Below are 7,052 nucleotides of genomic sequence, written 5' to 3' on the forward strand. Positions count from 1 at the left end.
AAGAGTACAAAGTTACAGCTATGTGGGATGAATAAGTCTAGAAATCTAAGGTACAGCATGATAACTATAGTTAATAACATTGTGTTGGATACTGGAAATATGCTTAGAGTAGATATTAGGTGCTTTCACCACACACAGAAAAACAGTAACTATGTGAGGAGTGTATGTGTATGTATATAAGTATATATACATACACACACACATATATACATATGTTAATTAGCTTGACTGTAGTAATTACCTCACTGTATATATGTATATCATGTCATCATGTTGTATATCTATCTTAAATATATATAATTTTTATTTTAAATAAAATCCTTGGACATTTTTTTCCTTCCGACTTCCATGTCAAGGTTGAAGTTGCTTGATAACAGATGTTGTGGTTAACTCCCTGTGTTTCCCGTAACCTCCACATCTTTTCTCATAGACAAAATTAACTAGAATTTGGCTGACATGTATGAGGCTTGGGAATCCAGGATTCCTCAATGTATAAAAAACTCTTAGATCAGTGCTCAGCAAATGGTTAGTTCTTAATATACGTCTGCTATTATTACTATATGACTTATTTATAAATAAGCCCTTGCCTGCAATGAGAGATTGTTCATACAACGAGGAAAGAAAGCTATTTGGGTTATTTATTCAGCATAATTTATTCTTGAATACTATTGCATACTGAAGGTAGAGATGAAAATTACAGTGTTTGCCTTCAAGGTGTTTTCCTTTAGTTGGGCAACAGACACATAAGGTGGCAGGAATAGATTCGTGTATTACATGCAATGATGGATACATTTCTTCCATGTTTTCAGAAAAGATGGGAGGGAGAAAGAGACCAAGAGAGCCAAGGGTGGGAAATCGAAGAGAAAATTGGAGGAAGACTCTACACTGCTCCTCACTCACTATGAGGATAAAGGAACCCAGAAAGGGAAATCCCAGGGTTGAGAACACACATTTTCAGGCAGTGCATTCTTTTCCTTGGGATAGCTCTATGGCAGAAATAAATTGGATGTGCGCATTAAATCTATTTCTCTTGTACTCTGGGCAGTAATGTACGGAGAGCTGAGTTTTTTCAACTTAACTGACTTTAAGGACCTTTGCTCAGAGAGGACTCATCAATCGAGGTAGCCACGTGCCATCCACTGTGGGAGGCCACCCACCCCTGGGCCTGAAACGTGAATATGGTATCAGTTGACAAAGGATGCCTGCCAGTCCACTGGCTGTGGAGGATATTTTCTAAACAATACCTGGGAGTTTGGTCAAGATCATGGGGTGGATAACTTAGTGGGTCTCAGCATTTTACTACACACCTTGGGAAATGGCACAGGGCAGGGCAGCATTCTCAGTTGAGGTATTATGACGTAGAAGTGGATTGTAGTCTGTGGAAATCATCACAAGTAATCTATTAGAAATAATAAATAGGTAAATAATGTTTGCTAGTTATTTTCTTTTTTTTTTTTTTTTTTTGCGGTACGCGGGCCTCTCACTGTTGTGGCCTCTCCCGTTGCGGAGCACAGGCTCCGGACGCGCAGGCTCAGCGGCCATGGCTCACGGGCCCAGCCGCTCCGCAGCATGTGGGATCTTCCCGGACCGGGGCACGAACCTGTGTCCCCTGCATCGGCAGGCGGACTCTCAACCACTGCGCCACCAGGGAAGCCCGCTAGTTATTTTCTTTAAAAATACATTACAGTGGATAAAAGTGTCTCCTTATAATAACATCACTGTCACACATTGTTTACTAATATGCTTTCTTCAGTCAAAAGAGACGCGCTGTCAGGACTTTCCTGACAGTCCAGTGGTTAAGACTCTGTGCTTCCAACGCAGGGAGCTTGGGTTCCATCCTTGGTTGGGGAAATAAGACCCCGCATGCTGCGAGGCGTGGCCAAAAAGAAAAAAAAGAAAAAGAGAGGGGTCATGTCATAGATAGTGGGCAAGAAATGTGTAGCTCATGGGAGCGTGTCACACACTGAATATCATTCGTCATCGTTTGAATAAATAGTGGGTAAGTCATTTGACCTGTGTGATCTTCCAATTTTTCGTTTGTTTGAAAAAAAGAGACATCTCATAGAATAACCTGAAAACTAACAGTATGTGACTAAATTTAGCACAACGTCTGGTAAGCCATGTAGGGAACTGCTCAGACCCCAGCGTTAGTATAAAGATTATTTTAAAGTGAAAACATTTGAGCTAAAAAGACGCAGAAAAAAATCTTACCTGAATGCCTCATATCTAACTAAAGCAGAGCCTCCCAAAAATACAGCTGCAACTAACCCCCTGTAAATAAACCTTGTCTTTTCTCCTGTTACTTTGCCTATGGTCAGTTAATTTGCAGGCCCCAATCACTGGACCCAAGTTGGAAGAGGAAAAGTTTGTCCTCCCCGACAGACACTTAGTTTTCTTCCTTCCGGAATGATCACTGAAAGTGGTGAATAAGATGATGAAAATTCACAGCAAAAGCTTTAAAGGGAAGAAATAATTGTGAATACTTAAAACTTAGTATAACCCAAATGTCTTCAAGTCCCACCAAACTGAGAGAATGAATAAATTCTCACTAGTACCCAAGTTTTGCAAGCTCACAGCCCCACCTGCAGGATCTCAACTCTTTCTCAAAGATCCCTCTTATTTTGGTGGAGTCCCTAGATCTCACCAGAACTTAAGAACAAGTCCAAAACTGTCCTACTGCGTTAACCTCCTTGCTGCTGTCCATTGCTCCAAGACACCTGAATGTCTCCACCACTGCCAATGCCTTCCCTGACTATCCTGCTTCCCTCCTCAAATCCCCAAACCCTGGCGTGCTGAGGCTTTACTGTACCAGAATCATGCACGTTGGGCTGGGCAGAAACGTAAAGAAAGATAGGTCCTCACATCAGTGCCTTGCCACACCCTGCCCATCCTATGGACGACACGAAAGCCAGTAGGACATGCAAGCAGCTTCTGCTGAGGCCAGATGGAACAACAGACCCTGGGCTAATCCCTCTCCAGTGCTGCCATTATCCTGCCACCAATCCATCCATCCGTCCTCATGTCCACTCCAAATCACATCCTGATATTCAGCCACTCAAATGGAGAACTTCCTACTCTTCCACTTTTCTGTGTTCCTTGAGCCCTTGTGAATCCTTTGCAACTCAAAATGTCCTTAATATTGAATATAAGTATCAGGCATCTTACTAAATGCTTTACATATATTATCTCTTGTAATTTTTTAACACTTTGAGGTAAGCACTAGCCTTAACCTCACTGGACAGATGAGGAAACTGACACATAGCTATTAAGCAGTTTGCTCAAAGTCACACTGGTGATTAGTGACAGAGCTGGGATTTGAGCCTGGATTTCATGTCAATCTCTCTAAATCTAGAACGCTTAATCTCTATATAACCCTGCATCTCTAAGGGAAAAAAAGCTGCTCTATTATAGGATAACTACTTTTTTTTTTTTTTACCCTTTACTCTCCCCCAAACAATGAGCACATCTAATTTTATCCAGTCCTATTCATTTCAATAGATATTTATTAAGCACTTCTTGGGATCAGATTCTCTGCTGGCCACTCCTTACAAGGAAGGACCTGTTTCCTAGGCTTCTGTGTAGCCCCAGTTCCCATCAGTGCTTGGATGTGTAGTGTCTTTGACTGACGCATGACAAAATGACTAAGCACACACAATGCCAAACAAAATCCCTAGACAAAGAAGGAAATCAGAGAGAAGTGCAGGTAATAAATAAATTAGCAAATCACAATTTCTCCCAGACATTCCTTCCCTCCCAGTCACCATAGGTCTCCTCCTTGTTAATAATGATTAATCCTGCTTCGGCGGGAGGGAGAAACATGATTCTTAGATGTGAATATTTTTCCCTCTAAATTCAACACGGTGTTGGATTCCAAATTGGCCGTTTAAACTCCTGCAAGCACCAACACCACAGTCAATCCTCAAGGTGATTCACTGCCTTTAATCCAGAACTTGAATTGATTAATGCATGAATACGTGTGGGAACGTGCCTGACACTCTAGAGCAAAGCAGCTTACTCTGCCGGGAAAGAAGACCTTGCAGACTGCCCTCGTGGCTCTAAAGGCTCCTACAGGTTCACAGACCTTACAGGCCCCCAAAGGAATGATGATGCTTATTCTTCTAAGGACTAACAACCATCCCAAAGAAGAGACTAGCATTCTCAGTTCCCTGAAATACTCAACACTCTTCTTGATCAACTGCATGGGTTTACGTATATACAGTAATATCACTTCCTTTTCTGTTCTCTTCTTTATCTTCTGATGCGGATGCTTATAAGCAAAGAGATAGACAAATTAGGGCTTGAAGAAGCTAGGGTTAACTTGTCTTTTTTTTTACACTGAATCATTTTCCTGTTCAGTTGTGAGATATCTATTTTTTTTTAAAGGGGAAAATCAAACAAAAGTTTAATAACATGTATACATGGGAGAAACCCAGGAAAACTGAGTAACCCACCCTAATGCCTGAAACCCTCACCTGAAATATCATCTTCAGCTAAAGACAAAAGAGGATGTTAGGGAGGAAGGCAATTTACATGGAAATGGAAAAGTAAATGTTTGGTAAACAAATGTTTTCTGGGTCTTGCAAATCAATACAATACCCATAGAGCAAAGTTTGTTAAAATTCCTCTATGGGTATCATATTGTTTTGACTAATACGTTTTAAATGGAGTAAACAAAATCCTTAGACTTCTCAGAGAGCTGAGGCTGCCACAGGACATTTGCACAGACTATTATTTCTGTGTGGAATGCTCTTTACTTGTTCTTCATTTAGCTCCTATTAACTTCAGATCTCAGTGAAGTAGTACTTCCCAGAGAAGCCTCGCCTGACCTATCTTACCAGTCAGATCACCTCATTATTTACTCATAATGATGCAAGTCCACCTTCTACCATTTATCACAATTCTAATTTTACGTGTATTTATGTAACCACTTGATTAACATCTGTCCCTCCCACAAGTAAAGGGACTACATCTAATTTTTTTTGTGTGGTACGCGGGCCTCTCACTGTTGTGGCCTCTCCCACTGCGGAGCACAGGTTCCGGATGCGCAGGCCCAGCGGCCATGGCTCACGGGCCCAGCCGCTCCGCGGCATGTGGGATCTTCCCGGACCGGGGCACGAACCTGTGTCCCCTGCATCGGCAGGCGGACTCCCAACCACTGCGCCACCAGGGAAGCCCGGGACTACATCTAATTTTGCTCACCACTTCTCATCAGTGTTTTGCACAATGCCTGACACAGAACAGAGGCTCAACAAATATTTTTGGAATATATGAATAAATGAATGAAACTCTATTTTTAAAGCACTCCATTTCACCTACTCCATTTCACCATAGCAATAAATATGTAAAACAGAAAGAGCACAAAATCTAGAATCAGGCATGCCATTTTATGTCTGTAATACACTTATTAGTAATACTGTGACCTGGGCCATACTAACAATTCTGACTTTCTGGGTCCCGGAGTATCACCTACCTATAGGATTTTGGTGAATGTAAAATAGCACAATAGATGAGAAAAGGTACTGGGTAGACTCTAGTACTGTGTACAAATGTTAAACTACTGTTCTGAATGCTACAGATACAGAAGTTCACAGAATACTCGCTGCCCTCAGGAAGATGTGTTTTCCTTGAGCTTTCAAAACACAAGCATACAAACACACGTACACTGATTACAGAGACTGTCAAACACACACACACACACATACACTGATTACAGAGACTGTCAAACACACACATACACATACAATGGTTACAATGATTACAGAATAGTATAAGACAGTCTGGCATAAATGTGAGTGCTACAGTTCTCTGGGAACATTTGAATGCTTCTAGAAGCAATGTGGCAGAGAGGAAAGTATGGTGAGTTTGAATTCTAATCCTCATTTCCCATTTAGAGGACTGACATTATAATTCCAACTCTGCTACTGACCAGCTGTATCGCCTTACATAAGTTATTTAACCCCTTTAACTTTCAGCTTCTACATTGAAAATGGGGGGTAATCTTAACGCCTCTATAAGGCTGCTGCAAGAATTTGTGAAGGCTGTAAATTCCTATATTAAGAAAAGAAGAAAGACCTCAAGTCAATAGCCTAAACTCTACCTTAAGAAACTAGAGAAAAAGAACAAATTATACCTAAAACAAGGGAATAATAAATATCAGAGTGGAAACAAATTAAATAGAGAGTAGAAAACTAATAGAAAATCAACAAAACCAAAAACTGTTTGTTTGGAATGATTAATAAAATTGATAAGGCTTTCGCTAGATTGACCAAGGAGGGAGAGAAGGAGAGAGAGAGAATCCAAATTAATAAAGTAGGAATGAAAGAGGGCCTATCACTACCAACCTTACAGAAAGAGAAAGGATTATAAGGCAATATTATGAGCAACACATTTTGTATGCCAACAAATTAGATAACCTTTGATAAAATGAACAAACTCCCAGAAAGCCACAAACTACTGACTCAAAAACCAAAAAAATCTTAATAGACCTCTATCAAATAAAGAGGTTGATATAGTAATCAAAGAAAAGTCCAAACAGAATAGATTCATTGGTGCCAAAACTTCTTTAAAGAAAAATTAACACAAATTCTTCACAAACTCTTACCAAAAAATAGGAGACACTTGACTTATTCTATGATATCAAAACCAAAGGTATCACAAGAAAAGAAAATTACCAACCAATATCCCTTATGAATATAGATGCAAGAATCCTTAACAAAATATTAGCAAACTGAATCCAGAGATATATAAAGGACATCATACACCATGACCAACTGGTATTTATCCCAAAAATCCAAGTTTGGTTCAACATACAAAAATTGAACAATGTCATGCATCATATTAATAGAATAAAGACCAAAAACCACGTGTGCATTTCATTGATGCAGAAAGAGCACTTGTGAAAACCCAACATCCTTTCATGAAAAAATATTCAACAAACTGAAAATAGAAGGGAACTTCCTCAGCCTGATGATGGACATCTTATGAAAATCCTACAGCTACCGTCAGACTTAATAATGAAAGACTGAAATCTTTCTCTCTAAGAACAAGAACAA

The sequence above is a fragment of the Lagenorhynchus albirostris genome, chromosome 9 (genome assembly GCF_949774975.1).
Source record: "Lagenorhynchus albirostris chromosome 9, mLagAlb1.1, whole genome shotgun sequence".
NCBI classification, from domain to species: Eukaryota; Metazoa; Chordata; class Mammalia; order Artiodactyla; family Delphinidae; genus Lagenorhynchus; species Lagenorhynchus albirostris.